At 35.2% G+C, this 19,768-nt stretch overlaps 1 protein-coding gene across 15 annotated transcripts in view; it reads left to right on the top strand.

Moving 5' to 3' along the window:
- The window catches only part of SESTD1 (SEC14 and spectrin domain containing 1), a 141,735-nt gene that overhangs the window by 12,128 nt on the left and 109,839 nt on the right, over positions 1–19,768 (top strand). For 3 of the 15 annotated variants that reach the window (XM_074215594.1, XM_074215587.1, XM_074215589.1), the window contains one exon: positions 13,947–13,997. The exons of 6 other annotated variants lie outside the window; for them this stretch is intronic. The gene's annotated coding sequence lies outside the window, so the exon portion shown is untranslated. Of the gene's footprint in view, positions 1–13,711; positions 14,021–14,110; positions 16,786–19,768 lie in introns of those variants that run through there. 6 more of the 15 variants (XM_074215585.1, XM_074215586.1, XM_074215591.1 and 3 more) reach the window with 5 other exon arrangements.

Raw genomic sequence — 19,768 nt, forward strand, 5'->3', positions numbered from 1 at the left:
CATTTTAGAGTTTATCTGGTCTTAACTGCCTCATTCTACAGATGAGGTAACTAAGACCCAGAGAAATTATATTGACTCCCAGTATTTCTAGACTCCCAGTTGAGTTGTCATTCTTCATTTTAAAATTTTGTCAAAACTTCTACTTTGGGACAGATAGGTTCAGGGAATTGTTTTACTAAAGGGCAATGTAGGTTGACCCTTCAGTGAAAACTGTCTAACAGAGACTGAGCTAAAATAAGGCTTGGCAAAGCCCTACTTTTTCTTCTTTATTTAAGTTTTATTATAACCTTTCCTACTTCTGAAAGTACTTGCTGCAGTTTACAGGTTAAACTATACCTCAAGATAAGGTATTAAACAGAGTAGTAGATACATTCAGGAAATTGAATTAAAAAGATTACATCACTTTGGGCAATAAATTTAGCTCTAAATTTTTCTGATGGTGAAAACCAAAGTAGTGAATAAATTGGGTTATGTTGTTTTCATTGTCTCACAAAAGAAAAGCATTCTGTTTTCAAAAGTATTTCCTATTTTGTTCCATTTGGTTTAATCTGATTTTATTGTTTATCCTATTATCTAATTGAAATAATTTATTAAAGAAGTAGAATTTTTTATGATGAAGGGAGAAGAGCTTGGTGTCCTTTGACTAAGGTAGGCATTTGTGAAATACTGTAGGGGATTTTTGGATAGCTTGTTCCTCATAAATGATCTGGAAAAATTAATAGGATGTACCTAGAAGTGGGAGAATGACTGGAATAGGTAGAAGTGTGCCAGAGACAAATTGCTTTCTCTATAATTTTACCTAATCCCTGCTGATAAACTTTTCTCATAACCCTGATAAGAAGTTCATCATCCTCCAGTGGCATGCAGGCTACTACTGTTAGAAAGGGATGAGAGTTTGGTCTAACTCTAAATGAATATAGGGTAAAGGAAACTATCCAGACCATCCTGAAATGGGAAGATCCAATAAGTCAGGGTTATGTGCCCAAGGAGGAAATGAAAGGGTAGTATTACCATTTTGAGTAGTACAAAGTTTTGTCTTTTTTTCAGGGGAAAATGATGATGATGAAAATGATAACTGACTTTTATGTAGTAATTTACATACTTTATCTCATTTGAATCTTAACAATCTCTTAGTCTGTTCAGTGTCTCAGTTTTCTCATCTGTAAACTTGAGTTATATTTGCATTACCTCTATCACAGGATATTGATTTATACATCTTAAAAATCCTCTAAAAATTTGAATTGCTATTATTATTATTATTGATTGACTTCCACAGGGCATGAGTGTAGCAAAGGAATGGTGAAGTGTTAATCTTGGACTCAGAAGACTTGGATTTAAGGCCTGACTTTGACCTTTATATTTAACAAGAAATGAAAGAAGAGAAAGTAGTACAAGAGACAAAGAACACAGAGATAGGAGGAGAGCCAGATAAAATTGTGAAGATGAATAAAAATAGGCCTGATAGCCCTTAAAACTGAAATAACTAACAGAAGGAAAGTGTGTCATTTCTTTCCCAGGATCTCTTTAGATCCCTTGTCTTTGATGGTTTGGTTTTAGTTTTGGCACAGTAGCAAAGTAGAGAAATGGATAATTGAAATTCCTTTTTTTTTTTTTGCCTCTGGCATAAGGCAGAATTAAGGTCTTGACTCTGCCTCATATTTACAACCTTCCTTTGATTTTGAGCCCTTTACTAGCCTGAATTTCAGTATTCTTGGTAAAATGAAGGTGTTGGACTAAATTGACTTTTAGTTACAGTTAAAAAGTAACTAAAAAGTTAGCTCTCTTAATTGATTGCATGATCCTAAATCATCATAGTTTTACATTTGGAAAGATTTTCCCTAAAGTTAAATATTAATTGTAGAATGGAAGAACTGAATATTAATATTGAATAAAATTTACTTCTTTGCAAAATAACTTTGTAACCTGAAAGTTAGTGGTATATTTATAGTCAAATAAAATTAGTGACTAATTTCTAAGTTACCACAAGATTTTTTTACTTCTCCTTGTTATTTATAGCACTTTACAAAGATAATTTGACTCTAGCCGTCTACACAGTAAAAACCATAGGAAACAGATTTATATTATCTAGATTAGAAATAGATAACTCACTCTGGCAAAACTCTGGAGTCTGAACCAAATTAAAACTGGAAAATATTTAATTAAATAAAAATACAACACACCAGAATGTTAACTTATGGATTTCTAAGTCATTATGTAGGTCTGTAGAAATATATTTCTAAAGAATTCTTTCTTAAGAGTTTACACAGTACTAGGTGGTGTGCTAAGTGTTACTTGAGTTTGACACCATTTGCTTAGATTATGACATACAATTAAATGAACAGTTTATAGAGAGTTTGTCAATCAGTAGATATAGTTAGGTCATATAGTACAAATGAATCTCTGGTTACACCCACAATTAAACTAAGAAGAATGGATTAGATTGCCTTCAGAAAATTAAAGAGCTCCTTTAATGACCCCAAACTTTTTCCAGAAGCAAAAACCTGTCTTATGAATGTGGTATGACTGTGACTCATGCAACACTGAAGTCTCTAGAGAACTAAAATTCAGTGTTCCAGGGAGGGCAATGGAATGGAAAGGACAGGAGTGTGCCAACTGCAAAGACTTTGGTGGTTGTCCCCTATGGCTAGAATATTATTCTTCCTCCTCTACTCCATCTGTGGATTTCAGTTCCATTCAGGTTTCTGTTCACTGCTGTCTCTGGAGGACAGAAGTTTGAATTCAGCCTCAGACACTTGCCACTTACTGGCTATGTGACCTCGGGCATGTCACAAAAACCCTTTGCCTCACATCCAGGACCATCTCCAGTCATTCTGATATAGATCTGACTACTGGACCCAGATGACTCTGGAGGAAAAAGTGAGGCTGGTGACTTAGCATAGCACCCCCCCCCCCAAATCCAATCCTGTGTTTGTTATGACATCACTTCTCTAATGTTAATGGTCTTCTTCAAGAATGAAGGACAAACATCAGCTCCTCCATGAGGTCTTTCATCAAACCTTTATTTTATTTGCACATTTTGTGTGTGTGTGTGTGTGTGTGTGTGTGTGTGTGTGTGTGATATGTACGGATAATACTTGCTTAGCGGTGCATGTTTTTTCCCTTAAGTAGATTTAAGTTCCTTTAAGAAAGCCAGTTCACTTTTTTTCATTTTTTTCTGTTGAAATATTTTTACAATTTTCCCCTTAATCTTGCTTCCCTTCCTCCACCCCCCTCAGAAGGCAGTCTGTTAGTCTTTACATTGTTTCCATGGTATACACTGATCTAAGCTGAATGTGATGAGAGAGAAATCATATCCTTAAGGAAGAAAAATAAAATATCGAGCTTGATTGTTGCACTAATGGAATATCAAGGTTGTTCATCAACCCCATGTTGCTGCTAAGGTGCACCAGTGTTCCTCCGGTTCTGCTCATTTCACTCAGCATCAGTCCAACCAGTTCACTTTTGATTTGGTATCCTAGTACCTAGCTCAGCACATAGGAGACATTTAGTAAATGCTTATTGAATTCATTTGAATGAAATATGTCATCAGGGGATGTTATGAGCAAAAAGAGATTTTGGGCCAGACCAGGTAGAGTCTAGAGTGCTCTGCTACCAATGTCCTTAGCTGTGGGGACCATGGATAGAAACCCATTGTGGTGAAGGAACTATGGAGAATGACAGAAGTCACAGTATTAAATCAGAATAGATTGCGTGAATGTGTCTGTGTGTGTGTGTGTGTGTGTGTGTGTGTGTGTGTGTGTGTGTACAGAGAGAGAGAGAGAGAGAGAGAGAGATTGAGATTGATTCTAATAGGTGACTCAAGGATGCAATGGTAAATTGATCTAAAACTAAAGTGCTTGCAGCAGTAAGGGCCCTATTATGCTACAGTGGAAAAATCTTGCCTTTCTAGTAAGGAGTCTTAGGCAGTTTTCTTGCCAGGCATAATGAGGGGCCTTTTTTTGCTCTTATTGCTTAGTTTAATAGCACAAAATTAATATTTTTTTGTATTCATTTGACACACGGATTATTTAATGATCTTGGGAGAAAAGCTTTTAAAAACCATTTAAAGACTATTCTAACAACTTGAGTAATAGTATAAAACATTATAGATTGTAATATTGTTTTAGTTTTCTTGGGTATAACAGGTTTTTGTTCTAATTTACCTATTTTTTTGCAACTGTTCAAAACATCTTATGCATGTTGTGCTATATAGTGATCAAATGATTTGTAAATGGATCATTGTAAAATATTATGCTATTTTAGACATTTAAGAGTATGTTTTCCATTTTTATTTAAGTACATTTTATTCATATAATCAGATTCTCAAAATTACAAGGTATCTTAGATGTTGAACCATCTTAATCTCTGATTCTGCTTCCTTATTATTTTTGTTACCCCCTAAAAGCTTTTTTGTTATATATTTGTTATGTCTAAGTCATTCTATGTTTCAGTATCTTGTCACTATTAACATGGGATGAGAATATACTTTTGTATTTGCCTTCAGTTATATGTCCTTGCTTCCTTCTTTTGTAGATTTCTTTTTAAAATCTGAGAGCTCCCTGGAAGCTCTTGTTTTTAGATGTCCCTTCTTTCATGCAAAAGGGTTAGTTGTGATTTTGCTGTTAGTTCTCTGACCTTAAAAAATTTTTCTTTTCCAAAGTTGTAGTCATTTGTCAGATTATCTATGCCATTCCCTTCCTTGGCAGTTAGTAAAGCTAAAATGACAAGGTCATTTTCTTCCAAGATTGTACTTTTCACTTTACCAACTCTTTTGGTTAGAATCAGGTCCAGAAAAGCAGTCACTTCCTCTCTCTTCTAAAGGATGCATTAATATGCTTCTGATACTTTCTTGTTGGGGCAAGGGCTAGGGCCAAGGTTGAGCTAGGAACCATATTTAAGAACTCTCCAAAGTATGAACTGTAATATTGGCAGTACATATGAATATGAGCAGGTGCAGTTAGCAATAGTATCATCATCAGAACAGGTAGTACTGGCTAACAAAGAAGGAACTACCAGATGCAAGAGGTTCAGAAGTACAAGTTATTGGTGCAAAAAGGGGGAAAAAATTCTAAAGTCAGGAAAGGAAACATAATATTATAATATTGAAGATCCTCTAAAGTAGTATGTTTCCAATTTGATTTGATCACTGCCTGGAAACTGCTTTTATTGAATATTCCATCTGCTACTACAGGATTACAACATCTATTTGTACCCTTAGGTGTGGATTTTTCACAAAGGTTTACATCATTGATAAATTGGTGCCTTGTTAGGTTCACAGTTTTCCTTTAGGATTCAGAAACTGGATTTAGATTTAATCTTTATTATAGACTGAGTGTTAGAGGGGACCTTGGAAGTGAGTTCCTGAACAAGAATTGCCTCTACAACATTCTGGATAAGGGATTATGGAACTTTGTTTAAAAAGCAAACTCTAAATTCGAAATCACTAACCTCTTGAAGAAGCCCATTTGGATGATTCGGATTCTTAGGAAGTTATTCCCTTATATTAAGTCTAAATTTGCCTTTTTGAAACTTCTACCTATTGATACTTGGAGTATTTGGGATGTTAAGGGAGGGCTAACAACTCTACCTTTTCAGGACTGCTGCAACTTCTTTTGATGTTAACCTTTCATCTTTCACTCAACTCTTACCTATGGCTCCAAGACATTGTAACTGGCTATAATCCAGAAAATCATCTTGGCAGATGGACTGAAACCAGATTGAGGGTAGTCAACAGACCTTAAGTCTGTTGGTGAATTAGGAGTTTATTTACCCCAAGCATGCAAAGACTTTCCCCTGGCAGAATGGGAAGTTGAAAACATTTTGTTCCAATGGCTATGAAGACAACTGAAACAGGTGCTGTGGAGCATTTCCACCATGTTCAGACATTGAAGATGCTAAGGTCTTCCATTGCAGGGCTGATCATCTTGACTTTTGTCTTGCTACTGTATTTTGATGACTCCTCTGATTACTTTGTGCAACTTTTCTTCAAGTCCAGTTTACCCTATGAAGGATGAACATCAATAGCAGTTCTAACCTGTGAGACCAAGTCTCTCAAGTTAACTCTTCTATAGGATAGCTATTTAGATACTTAAGACAACTAATTACCCATCTTCCTCAGACTATATATCCTAAGTCTTTTAGACCGTCCAAATATAATATGAGCTCCAGGCTTTTGACCTTCCTAGACATAACTTTTTGACATGCTTTAATTTTATCAGTGTCCTTCCTCAAATGTGTCACTAAAGTCTGGGAAATGATACTCTAGAATAAGATGTACTTTAACTAGGGCAAAGGAAAACAGAAGTGAGATCTCTCCTGAACACTATGAATCTTCCAGTACAGCCTGAGGTTGCTTTTATTTTCTTTTGATTGCCACTTCACATTCAGTTCCTTTCAAGTTTTCACTCTTTTTAAATTCCCAGTTCTTTTTGTTATGGAATATTTATTTAGTCATATTTCCTCTATCTTGTCTAGATTAAGAATAGGTCCAAAAAATTAAAAAAAAATAGAATTTAATTGGAAGGAGATATTTGCTTGATATTTACCTTGACAGTCGGTTTAACAAATATTAACAAATATTAATTGAAGAGCTATTATGTTGCAAAGCTTATGGATAAAAACATGGCTGTCAAGATTAAATCTCATAGAGAAACAAAGCATGTAAGCAAATAAGTGATAGGAACAAACTATGAAAATGCCTAGGAGGTGCAGGAAAATGTGCTATGGTAATTTAAAATCAGGAGAAACCATCTCTGGCTGAGGGGATCAAGAAGGCTGCATTGAATGATTTAGCTTTTGGGGCAGCTAGGTGATGCAGTAGAGAACCACTCTGGAGTCAGAAAGACCTGAGTTCAAATCCAGCCTCAAGAAACTTAATGATTACTTAGCTATGTGACCTTGGGCATGTCACTTAACCCTGTTGCCTTGCAAAAACCAAGTAAAAAAATAAAGATGTAGCTTTCAATCTAGGCCTCAAAAGATAAATAATATTTCATGTGGTAGAGTTGTAAGGGAGCATATTTTAGGTGTAAGAAAGTCAACAGAGCTGTGAACAAAGGAGAGGAGACAGAGCCTGTAATTGTTTTGGGAACTGTGAATCAGGTATGGAGTACTTATGAAAAAGATAGGATGAATAAGATTTTTATTTTTTCTTTTGTTTTTTCTTTTTTCTTTTTTTTGCAAGGCAGTGGGATTAAGTGATTTGCCAAAGTCACACAGCTAGGTAATTATAAAGTATCTGAGGTTGGATTTGAACTCAGTTCCTTCTGACTTCAGGGCTGGTGCTTTATCTGCCCCAAAGAATAAGTTTTTAAAAAGTATTTGAAGGGTAAAATTGTGATGTCTTTGAGTCTAAGCATCATTTACTTCATCCTTCAAGATTCTAACATTTTGGTGCTTATTGCAACCCTTATATACCTTAGTAGATGGTTTAATGAAATGTATGGGTAATAAAATCATAAATCACTAGTGGAAAGTCCACTGATCATATATCTTCAAATTTATTCAGACCAAATCTAGAAAAATAGACAGATCTGTTTTTGATCTCCTTCTAGAAGATGTTCTACTTTGATCTTGCTATACAGGTCTTGAGGTTTGCTAGCATAGCCTGTGAGAATTCAATCTCACCTTTATGCTACTATGAGGCAGCACAGCAGAACTTTTTTTTTTTACTCTTAACATTTTTTTTTCCACCAAAATTCTAACCCTGGGCTTTTATTATGGTGTTAGAAGTGATCCAGAATTCTCAAAGGCTTTACCAGGAGGATTTAAGTCCTGGAAAGTTTTACCCAACCTGCAGAATACAGGTTTAGTGGTAATATTTATGTTCTTCAGCTGATTTAACCTTGGGATAGGTGAATCTTTATCCCAAGGGATTGAAATTTTCATCAATGTCATAAGCTTATTTGTAGAGATATAGAAACTACGGTCAAAATGGGCTCATCCTTAAAGTATAAGTCAGGAGATTTAAATAGTGTTTTAAGATTTATTCACTATTTCATATTTTATTTCTTTTTATTTTTTCCTTAGAGTAACTCTTTGATGTACATAGTATAGATGTTATTTTTTTCAGTTTTATAGTTGAGTAGAAATAGACTTAAAAATGGTTAAGTGACTTTCCCAAGGTCACACAGACATTTAAATTCAAGTCTTCTGGCTCAAGATCTAGCCATATTATCCTCCCTCAGCAGTTACTTTTTTTTTCCACATCCTAACCAAGGTGTATAAAGATCCATTTATTAGAAACAAAATAAAAATACCTTTATCTTATTCTCTTTATGACTCTTTAGGAAATAGCTTAGACTGGGTAAAGAAAAAAGAAAGGTATATTTACTGTCAATTTATCTCTTTTCTCTACTCTGCAACTTATTTTATCAATAAAGTTGGGGAGAGAATTTGGTTAATATGAAACTTGACCACATAAATCATAGTATATTCCCACTTCCAACCAGCAGTTTAGCTATTAAAAAAGCAGAGAGAAACCTCTGACAGTTTGATTGCATTTAAAAATTATCCCTTGTTGACCCATTTATTCCATGAAGGGTTGGGTTTTTTGTTTTTCTTTTTGTTTGTTTTTGTTTTTTCTTACCAGGATCCATCCAGAGCCTTTCCTACCTTGCCATTGCATTCCCTCCTCTCCTCACAAAAACCAACAAGTAAACAAAAATTTAAAGAATTTGAGTGCTTATTCTAAAGTTAATCTCCATGTACTGAAACTTGAACCCTTTTTCAATCTTTAAAAAAAGAATGATAAAGCAACTTTATTAGTGAAATATTTTTGAAAATTTATTTTAGTCTTAGTAATTAGATAATAATCTGCATGCTAGTGAATAGAATGAGCAAAATCATATCTCTATGCTAATTGGATCCAGTTCAGATTTATGTTATTTAATTTCTATTTGACCTTCTCTGCAGTAGGGCAACATTTTACACCACCCTAATCATGCCCCTCCTGACATTCCTTGTTCTAATCCCTAACTCCCATCCTTCCTTTTTTTCTTTTTTTTTTACAGTTAAGACAATAGGGTTAAGTGACTTACCCAAGGTCATATAGGTAATTATTAAGTGTCTGAGGCCAGATTTGTATCAGGTACTCCTGACTTCAGGGCTGGTGCTCTATCCACTGTGCAACCTAGCCGTCCTTTTCCCCATCTCTTTTACTGAGATTTTTTCCATTATCATCTCCTCTGCTCCTGTCTCACACAAAGTAGACTTTATTGCCAAAACAAATCCCTCTATGTGCATCAATGACCTCATTTCCCTCTGTCTTCTCCTGCAAATTGCCTTTGTGCCCCACTGCCACTAATCTTTCTCTCCCCCCACTTCTTTTTTACTGTCTACCAGCATAACATGACTCCCAACAAAAACAAAAAATCCTCTCACCTGATTCATCTATCCTTGGTAGCAGTTGTCCTGTATCTCTAACACCATCTTCTCCACCCACCTTTACAGTAAAATTTATTGAAAAAGTTATTTTTTTCACTTCTAAATTTAAAAGTCATCTTTTCACTACTAAATCTAAGTGGTTTTCAAATGAAGCTCCTCTTTCTAGAGTTAACATTTATTTTTTAATTGCCGAATCTAATGGTCTCTTCTCAATCTTTAGCCTTCTTCACTTTTCTGAAACCTTTGACGCACTACTTCTCCTTGCTACTTTTTCCTCTCTCTAGATTTTCTTCAGTTGTTGACCTACTTCTTCTCAATCTCCTTGTCACACTCATTGACCATGGGGGTCCCCTAAGGTTTTGTCTAGGGTCCTTTTCTCCCTCTATACTGTCCCACTTGGCAGTCTCATCTAGTCCTGTACATTCATTTATCATCTGTATGATTTTCAAGGGCACTTGGGTGGCACAGTGCCTTGGAATTAGGGAGGATCTGAGTTTGAAACCAGCTCAGATATTTGACACTTACTAGCTGTGTGACCTTGGGTAAATCATTTAAACCTGATTGCCCCATGTCCAGGGCCATCTCCTATTGTCTTGATTCATATCTGATTATTGGATCCAGATGGCTCTGGAGGAGAAAGTGAGACTGGTGATGGCACAGCCCCTCCCCCCAACTCAAATCCAATTCATTTGCTTGTCATGGCATCACCTCCCTAATGTCATGATCTTATTCAAGCATGAAGGGCAGGGGGCAGCTAGATGGCACAGTGGATAGAGCACAAGCTCAGAGTACGGAGGACCTGAGTTCAAATTTGACCTCAGACACCTAATTATGCCTATAAGGCAATGGTATGTGTGACCCTGGGCAAGACACTCTTAACCCCCAATGCTTTAAATAAATAAAAAAAAAATTAAAAACAAGAAATGAAGGACAAATAACAACTCTGATCTCAAATCTCTTTATCCAACTCTAATCTCCCTCCTGACCTTTCTGTCTCACATTATTGACTGTTGGACATCTTCAGTGAAACTGTTTAGGAGGTTTGATGGATAGAGCACCAGACCTGGAGTCATGTAGACTTGAGTTCAAATTTATCCTCGGACATTTACTATTTAACCTGGGGCAAGTCACTTAATTTCTCTTTCTACTTGAGTCATCTGTAATGGGAATAATAATACCTCTTTGGATTGTTATGAGGGTCCAGATGATATATTTGTAAAGAGTTGAACACAGTAATTGGATATAGTAAATGCTATATTAATATTAGCCATTCTTATTTTTAAAGAACTTAGGATAGTGGCTTTTACATAGAACTTGCTATATAAATAAATGTTTATACTTTTCTCTCCTTCAACTTGGATATCCTGTGGTTATCTCAAATGTTATTTTTCCCCATAAACTCTTCACTTTAGAATTGCCCGGTTGTCATGTATTTCTGTCATGTCCAAATCTTTGTGACCCCATTTGGGGTTTTTCTTGGCAAAAGATATTGGAGTGGTTTGCCTTTTCCTTTTCTTGCTCATTTTACAGATGAGAAAACTGAGACAAACCTGACATCAGACCTGGTGCTCTCTAAACTGCACCACTCCAGTGAGGTTCCTTACTCTTAGTCTTTCCATATATTCAGTGTTTTGAAGAGATCCTTCATTTGTACCTTTAATATAATATCCCCTTCTGTCCACTCATACAGTTGCCAGCCTAATATAGGTCCTTACTACCTCATGCCTGAACTATTACTATAGGCTTTTCATTCCTTTCCCCAATTCTAAACTGTCAAAGTAATTTTCCATAAGGGCATATCTTACTGTGTATCTTTGTCCCATGTGTATGTATCCCTGTTATCTCCAAGATTTTATTCCTCTCTCACTTTTAAAGCCGTTTACAACCTGCTTCTTTGTGATCCAGTGACACTGGCCTCTGTGCTGTTATTCAACATAACAATCAAATAACAAGAATTTATTAAGTGCCTACTAGTGTTAGACAAAATTATAATCACTAGGATACAAAAAAACAAAATAGTTCCTGCTCTCAAGGAGCTTGCAATCTTAATGGGAAGCCAACATTCAAACCTATACAAATCAAGCTGTATAAAGGATAAAGAAGAAATCATTAACATCAGGAAGGCATTGGAATTAAGAGGGTTGAGGAAAATTTCCTGTGGAAGATGAGATTTCAACTGAGACAGTAGTGTGAGCAGAGGAGGGAGAAATTTTTAGTCAGGGGGATCAGCCAGAGAGAATGCCAAGAGGTGTAGGGCTTTTGTTTTGTGTAACAATCAGAAGGCCAGTGTCACTGAATCAGAGTACATATAGCAGTCCTCCCAAATTCATGCCTTTTCACTTGCTATCTCCCAGACCTAGAATGCTCTTTATCCTTACTTCTGCCTCTTTATTTCCCTGACTTCCTTACAGACTCAACTCGAATCTCATCTTCAATAGGAGATCTTTTTGGATGCCCTTTTCCCCCTTTCAGATACTTTTACCTTTGAGAATACCTTTTATTCGCATTTTATATATATATCCTTTAAGTACATGGTTGTTTGCTGACTACCATTTGCCTATGAACATCTGGAGTGCAAGGACTTCTTTTGGACTTCTTAAAAAATTCCAGTGCTTGGGGAGGCTAGGTGGTGCAGTGGATAGAGCACAGGCCCTGGAGTCAGGAGGACCTGAGTTCAAATATGGCCCCAGACTCTTAATAAATTACCTAGTTGTGTGGCCTTGGGCAAGCCACTTAACCCCATTGCCTTGCAAAAACCTTAAAAAAAAATTCCAGTGCTTGGTAATTAGCATTACTTAAGTTCCAAAGTAGAATCTTATTCTTTCATTAGTATCTAAAATCTTCAGTATTCCATGAGAAAATAAATTTTTATTTTGAAATAATATTTGAGATTGGAATACTGATAGTTTACATTCACATAATTTTCATACATAATACATTTTCATACATAATTCCATTTTACTCGCAATAGTTCAAGGGTAGGCTGTGTAAGCATTTTTACTCTTATTTTATTGATGGAAGACTGAAGCTGGTGTCAGAAATAGCTTTAGTGGATAGTTTTCATATATCTTCTATAATGGAGAATTATACTCCACAGAACCACCATCATTAAAGAGATATTTTTAAGCTCCTATTATGTCAGAGACTTGTACTCAGTAAAATTTGGACTATTTCACAGAATATTTTTATATTGGGTGGTTAAAGATATTTGTTGTATTTGACATGATTATATAATCATTTCTTTTTTAGAGCCGGTGCTTAATGGTCATTTGAGTTGTAGGATAGTGGAAAAAACAAATGAACAGAAGTGATTTATTTCAATTGCCTTTAAAGTATTGTTTTAGAAAACTTGGTTGAGCTATTCTGAACTTTGTCCCTTTTAGGTTTGTATGGAGAGGTGATTCATATTTACACATCACATTTACAAATTCACCAGCACATTTTGTAAATGATTTACTGATTTTATTGTACAATGAAATATATTGTAAAAAGGTGACCTGTCTGACAATGAAATAGAAATTTTTGTTACCTTAACATTTACTAAAACTAAGAATTGTTTTGTAAACATTTATTTTAATTCTCTATAGTATCTGAAGAAAAATTTTCATAAATCTTAAAGTACTGTAGAAATTATTATTGTTATTAATCCTACTGTTTTATCTTTTTTTTTTCCTTTCATACAATTCCATTGCCCACCAGGGAACTTGTCAGGCCATAGCAAATCATGTTCAGTATACAGTCTTGGTCTGACTTATTGCTGTTTTTGCCTCTGCCCAGATCACCATACTTGTGACCTGTTAGGAAATCAAGTTTCTCAGTCTTAGGCATAAAATTCTACCCAGTGTATAAAGATCTGCCTTTGGTACTATAGTACTCCTGAGTGTTGTATGGCAGACTAAAACTTGGAAGTATTTCTAACATCAGAAACTTGGTAGTACTTCTAGTTTCTAGTAATAGATATGGTTAGGGCAACAAGGGAAGTACAAGGAAGAGGGAGGAAAAAATGGAGAGAAAAGGTCAGACAATAGAGAAGGTAGAGCAAAAAGGAGCAAGGACAGAAATCCAATTAGCTTATGAGACTGTTTTAAGTCTTTCCCCTGAGGAAGGAAGAAGAAATTAACTGTTCTAATTTAACATTTATTTTAGGGACATAAGGAAAACTGCCCATATATTGAGTTATTTTCATATAAAGCCTTTTTTACATTACTGATTACTTCTTGCTGAAATGTGTTACTTCTGAAATATTACTGAAATTTTATTTTTAATAATTTAGATAATAAATAACATTTTTTCTCATTTATGTTGTTTAATTTTGGGAAATGATGGTAAAATAGTTATATGTTTTATATTATTAAGAACACATTATTTAAATACTTAGCCTAATGACAAAAAACCCATTCATTTCTCTTTTTTGTAAACGTGATATAAATGTTATGAGCACAGTATTTTATGTCATCAGTGTTGTTTCTTAGGACATATTAGTACTTTGTATTCTCCTCCTTTTAAATGTGAGCACCTTGAAAGCAGATTTACCATTTTTGCCTTTCTTTTTTTTTCTCCAGCCCTTAGCTTGGTGCCTGGCAGTTTAAGTAAACAACAAGCACTTGATCATTGTGAGTATCCAGTGAGCTCATAGGTAAAGCACTTTATAAATAGTAACTTTTATTCCTCCTGTAGTTATTATTATTATTATTATTATTATTATTATTATTATTATTATTGTTGTTGTTGTTGTTGTTGTTGTTACTTCTCTGTTCCCTTCTGGGTTATTTCATACATTTTGATGAGGCTTTTCCCCTTCTGTAATAAGTCTGTACATAGAAAGATTCCTTAATTCCTTTCACCAGATTCTTAAATAGGGAGGATAACTTGTATTTAATGCAATAAGCATGACTTATTATAAATGCCTTATAATATACCTTATAAAATGATCCTTCAGGTCAATGGAACAGTTTCCTTGGTTTCCAAACTTCGTATTGTTCATAGATTTAAGATTCTCAAGTCATTCTTGTGGTTTCTTTAGAAAACTGCCACTGTTAAGTCCTATTGAAAAGTTTGTGTTGTTATTGTTTTAAATTTCTTTTACCAGTTTACTGTTTCTTAGTTGGGTAAGCTTTTTTTTTGTTTTGGTTTGTTTTGCAAGGCATTGGGGTTAAGTGACTTGCCTAAGGTTACACAACTAGGTAATTATTAAGTGTCTGAGGTTGGATTTGAATTTAGGTCCTCCTGACTTCAGGGCTGGTGCTCTACCCACTGGACCGCCTAGCTGCCCCTGGATAAGCTTTATTGAATTGACTAGCATTTAAGTTAAACTTTCAGTGTTTGGTTATTGAAATAATTATACCTAAGGGCAGCTATGTGGCCCAGAGGATTAGAGTACTAGCCCTGGATTCAGGAGGACCTGAGTTCAAATGTAGCTTCAGACACCTGTATACTCTTGGGCTAGTCACTTAATAATCCCATTGCCCCACCAAAATAAAAAAAAAAAGATACCCAACCATTACAAAAACCACTGACTAGAATATTTGAAAATCACTCACTGTCTATAGCCTTTTCTCTTTTGACTGTTTTATATCTAATTTTTCCTGTTTCCTACCTGTTATTATAAACTGGTCTTTTTTTTCCATTTGTCTTGTAGAACTGCATGTAACTGCATTTTCAATACTACTACTTCTAATGGTACTGATAAATGGTTTATATTTAATATTCTAACACTTATGAAGTGCTTTGCAAATACAGTCCCATTCTAGATCTTATATCTTGATATCTTTTTGAGCCTCTAATCCTATAAACTATTATTGCCTTTTAAAAATGAGGGAAGTACAGCTTAGAGAAGTTCAGTGATTTGTTCATTGTCAATAAGTATAAGAAGTAGGATCAATCAATCAACAAGGTGTTCTTCAATATCTTCTGTGTTCCAGGCACTATTCTTGGGGCTGGGAGTTGAGGGGAGGGGCGGGAGAAGATGAAGAAGGCAGTCCTTGTCTTTGGTAGAACCTAAATTATAATGGGGAGACAAAGAGGAGAGAGATACTTGTTTAATTATATACAAAAATATACAAATTAGGACAGACAAAACCTGTCTTTTGGCATTGGCCCTGGAGAGTTATTACATTTAAAAAGAACTAGAATAAGTAAAAGGAGGAGAGTAGTGGCATTGCATATTAAGCAGGTTATACCCATGTAAATCATCTTGTAAATTGTGAAGTGCTATATAAATATTAACTATTTATGTGAGGCTATCCAGGCATCAGAGAAGGGATGCAGAGAGTATTTCCATCAAAATCAGTAGTGGGAAACAAGTAATTTTTCATTGGAGTGTATTATAGATTAACTCAAGCTCCTTGAGGGGACATAATGTTTTTTGACTCATTTTGTACCTTCAGTGCTTCACATAGAGTCTGGTACATATAGTAGGCACTTACAATGTTTATATACTTCCTGAGATCCCAAGTCTGGCATAATGGGGTTATGTAGTGGTGATGAGGGACTTCAGTCAGCAAGGGAACCACTGAAATCCTCTTTTTGTTGAAAGCAGAGCAGCTACTAACTTGTTCACTTGTCTTCCTTCTAATGTCATCCTTAAAAAGAAGAGGAACCAGCAAGGGGAATTCTTTTGGAATGATGGGAACCATTGTCTGAACAAGTTGTGGTATATGATTGTGATGGAATGCTATTATGCTATAATAAATGATGAGTAGAATGGTTTAGAAAAACCTGGGAAGACTTACAGGAACTCAGCTAAGTGGTGCAGTGTATAAAGTGCTGGGCCTGGAGAGTCTCATTTTTAAGAGTTCAAAAATGGCCTCAGACTCTTCACGTAACCCTACTTATGTCTTATTTCCTCATCTATAAAATGAACTGGAGAAGGAAATGGCAAACCACTCCAGTATCTTTGCTAACTCCAAATGGGGTCAGAAAGAGTTGGATACAACTGAAAATAACTGAACAACAATTACATTAGATAAGTATATAGTCTAACCCCCAACCCCCTTATGTTATAGATGCAGAAACTGAAACCGAGACGTGTCAAGAGGTTTACCCAAGATCACATTCTTACCCTTTAGGTGACAGTTAGGACATGGGGTAGATTGGGAGGTTGGGAGGTATAGCTGTGAAATAGCTGTTCAATTCTGAATTTACATCTATTTTCTTTTTTAGGGAGGATAGTGTTCGAACTTGAAATGTCAGAAAAAAGTTTCTAGCAGAGAATTGATAACCAGGATTGCCAAGGGACAAGCCAGAGGGATCAGACCTGTGATTTCATTGATGGAAGGAACTCCTGATTAAGGAAACTCACATTATTAAAGCAGTTTGGCACCTTCTCTACAATTTATAGAGCTGCCTAGAGAACTGAGAAGTTAATCTGTGACCGAGAATCATAGATTCAGTATGTCAAAGGTGGTGTTTGAATCCAAGTTTTTCTGGCTTTGAGGCCACTACCTATCCATCTTTCTAGTGCTAATTAATTATTAAAAAGATAGTAAAAGTGTTCCTAGTTTCCCTTGATAAATTCAAGTTAACCCAATTCAAATTATGTAATATATCCTTAAGTCCTAAAAGAAATGGTAGATAAAATTGCTGAGCCACTGACAGTAATATTTGAAAGTTCATGGAAAATGGGAGCTGCCCAAGATTAGAGAAGAGCAAAATGTCTGCATTTTCCAAAAAAAGAATAGAGAACAAAATCTGAAAGTTATATTTACTAGTAGCCAAAAGTTATAATTACCAATTGACTTTGGCTCCTGGGATAATTCTATGACCATTATAGAAATGGTTGGCAGCCATTTATAAAGGGAAAAGGAATTAACTTAGTTTCATCAAGAACAGATCACGCCAAGAGGCAGCTAGGTGGTGAGGTGGATAGAGCACTGGCCCTGGAGTCAGGAGGACCTGAGTTCAAATTTGACCTCAGACACTTAATAATTGCCTAGCTGTGTGAGCTTGGGCAAGTGACTCTTAACCCCATTGCCTTAAATTAATAATAATAATAAAAAGAAATAAAGAATAGATCATGCCAGGCTGACCTCATTTCCTTTTTTGATAGGATTACTCAACTAGCAGATGAGGGGAAAGCTATGAATATAGTTTACCTAGTTTTCAGCAAAATTTTTGATCAAGTATCTACTTATTCTAATGGAGATACATGGATTAGATAATGAAATCAAGTAGATTCAGAATTGGTTGGATGGGTAGACTAGTTAATGTTTTATTGTTAATATGACAAGTCATTCCTGCTGTAAAGTATCCCAGAGGTCTATGCTTATAACTGACATGAAACTGGGAAGAATAGCTGAAATGCTAGATGACAGTTAGGGTCCAAAGACTAAAGCATTGTTTGAATCAGATTAGCTTCACAGATATAAAATGATTAGACAATAATTGTTCTGAAAATGACGCTTTGTAGTTTTTTGATTGATTTTTGGTTTTTTTTTTTGACTGCAAACTCAAATAATCTAATGTAGTTTAGAGAATTGATAGTTGAGTTGTAATTCTGCCATTATCAAAACTCATCTGCTAGAAGACTATATTTAATTCTTTCCAAGAAGATAATTATTAAGCTGGATTTCTAAGGAAGGTAACAATGATAATGAAGGTTATTCTTGATTCCATGTTATAGGAGAATCAGTTAAGGGATTTTGCTTGAAGAGAAGACTTGGTGATATTCAAGTATTTGAAAGACTGATGTGGAGAAGGGATTTTAATTGTTCTCTTGGACCATAGAGAGTAGAACCAGAATCAGTGGGTGTAAGTTGGAGAGAAAAATTTAGATATATTTTCCTGAATTCTGGGGGGAGGGGAACTTAATGAATAAAAAACTTCCTACAAATTAGGCTTGTCCTAATGGAATAGGCTGCCGCTAGAGGTGCTGGGTTCCCTCTTTTTTTGGAGGTGTTCAAGTAGAGTCTAGGTGAACCTTTTGCTGATCACCCTATCAATCAGTGCTTCTCTATTCACAGTATCTCTTAGATTGTTTTGTATGTGTCTTGTATTTATATACTTATCTCTACCAATAAATGTGAGCCTTTTGAGAATGGGGACTATTTGTTTTTTGCTACTGTGTATTTACAAAGGGCCTAGTACATTTTTGGGACTAAATAAATCTTTATATATTGATTCTTAGATTCTGAAGCTAGATGAAACAACTCGATGACAGGGTATGTTAAGGTGGGAATTCCTTTTGGATGTGGGTTGGGCTGGATGACTGCTGAGGGAGGTTCCAGACTTGTAACTAAAGTCCCGTGATTCTGTATTTTATATAGAATCTTACAATATCCTAGGGGATTGATCTAAGCATAATCACCCCATTTTACAAGTGAGGAAACTGAGGCTCAAAGAGAAAAGTAACTTGCCCAGCATTACATAGCTAAGTAAATGACAAAGCTTTTGTTTAAGGTTACATAGCTAGAACTCAACATTGTGTCTTGACTCAAATTAAGTGCTCTTGCTGCTGCATTTGATTTCTCTTAATTTGGTTTTGGAGTACCAACATCAGTATTTTACTGCACAGACAAGTATTTACTTTTACTCAAAGCAAACCAGTTTTTTTTAATAAGGTGAAACCAATCTCAAAAAAGCATACAATTTTTAAGTCAGATCTTAGATATGATTAGTTATAATTTGTGTGAGAACTTTGAGTTACTTAAAGAAAGATGAAATTTGTTTTCATTTTTTCTTGGATAGTTTCAAAAGCCAGTCTACTTATTTATCTAGTTATCTGCCCATCTATTTATTTATTTATTTTTGCAGGGGTATCACTTACCTTAACTGAAACCATCTAAACAACAGTTTCTTGGGGCTTTTTTATTTTTTTTGTACATGTATCATGATTTGGTTAAACCCAAGTAATTTTACTCTAAAGTTGCTGTAATAAAATTCACTGTTTTGGGGCGGCTAGGTGGCATAGTGGATAAAGCACCAGCCCTGGAGTCAGGAGAGTACCTGGGTTCAAATCTGGTCTCAGACACTTAATAATTACCTAGCTGTGTGGCCTTGGGCAAGCCACTTAACCCCATTTGCCCTTGCAAAAAAAAAATTAAATAAAATTCACTGTTCTTTTACTGATAGCCAGGGAATTTAAAGGGACATTTTTGCTTAAAAAAAAACATGGAATCCTATAATTGAAAAGGATTTCAGGGGTTGCCTAATCAAATTTCCTGTCTCTAGCACACAAAAATTTGTTATTTTCCTTCATTAACTATAACAAGGACAATTATTATTTTTTTTTAAGACAACTTGGTGTAGTTTTTCCTTGGAGAATCGAATGGTGAAAAGGGTAGAGGGGCAGATTTATATGAAAACATTCCTTTGGTATTCTCATAAAATGCTTTCCTTTTTAGTAAATTACCAAAAATATGTAAAGTATTATGAATTGGAAGAATGG

This window comes from Macrotis lagotis, chromosome 1 (assembly GCF_037893015.1).
Source record: "Macrotis lagotis isolate mMagLag1 chromosome 1, bilby.v1.9.chrom.fasta, whole genome shotgun sequence".
In the NCBI taxonomy this organism is placed as follows: Eukaryota; Metazoa; Chordata; class Mammalia; order Peramelemorphia; family Peramelidae; genus Macrotis; species Macrotis lagotis.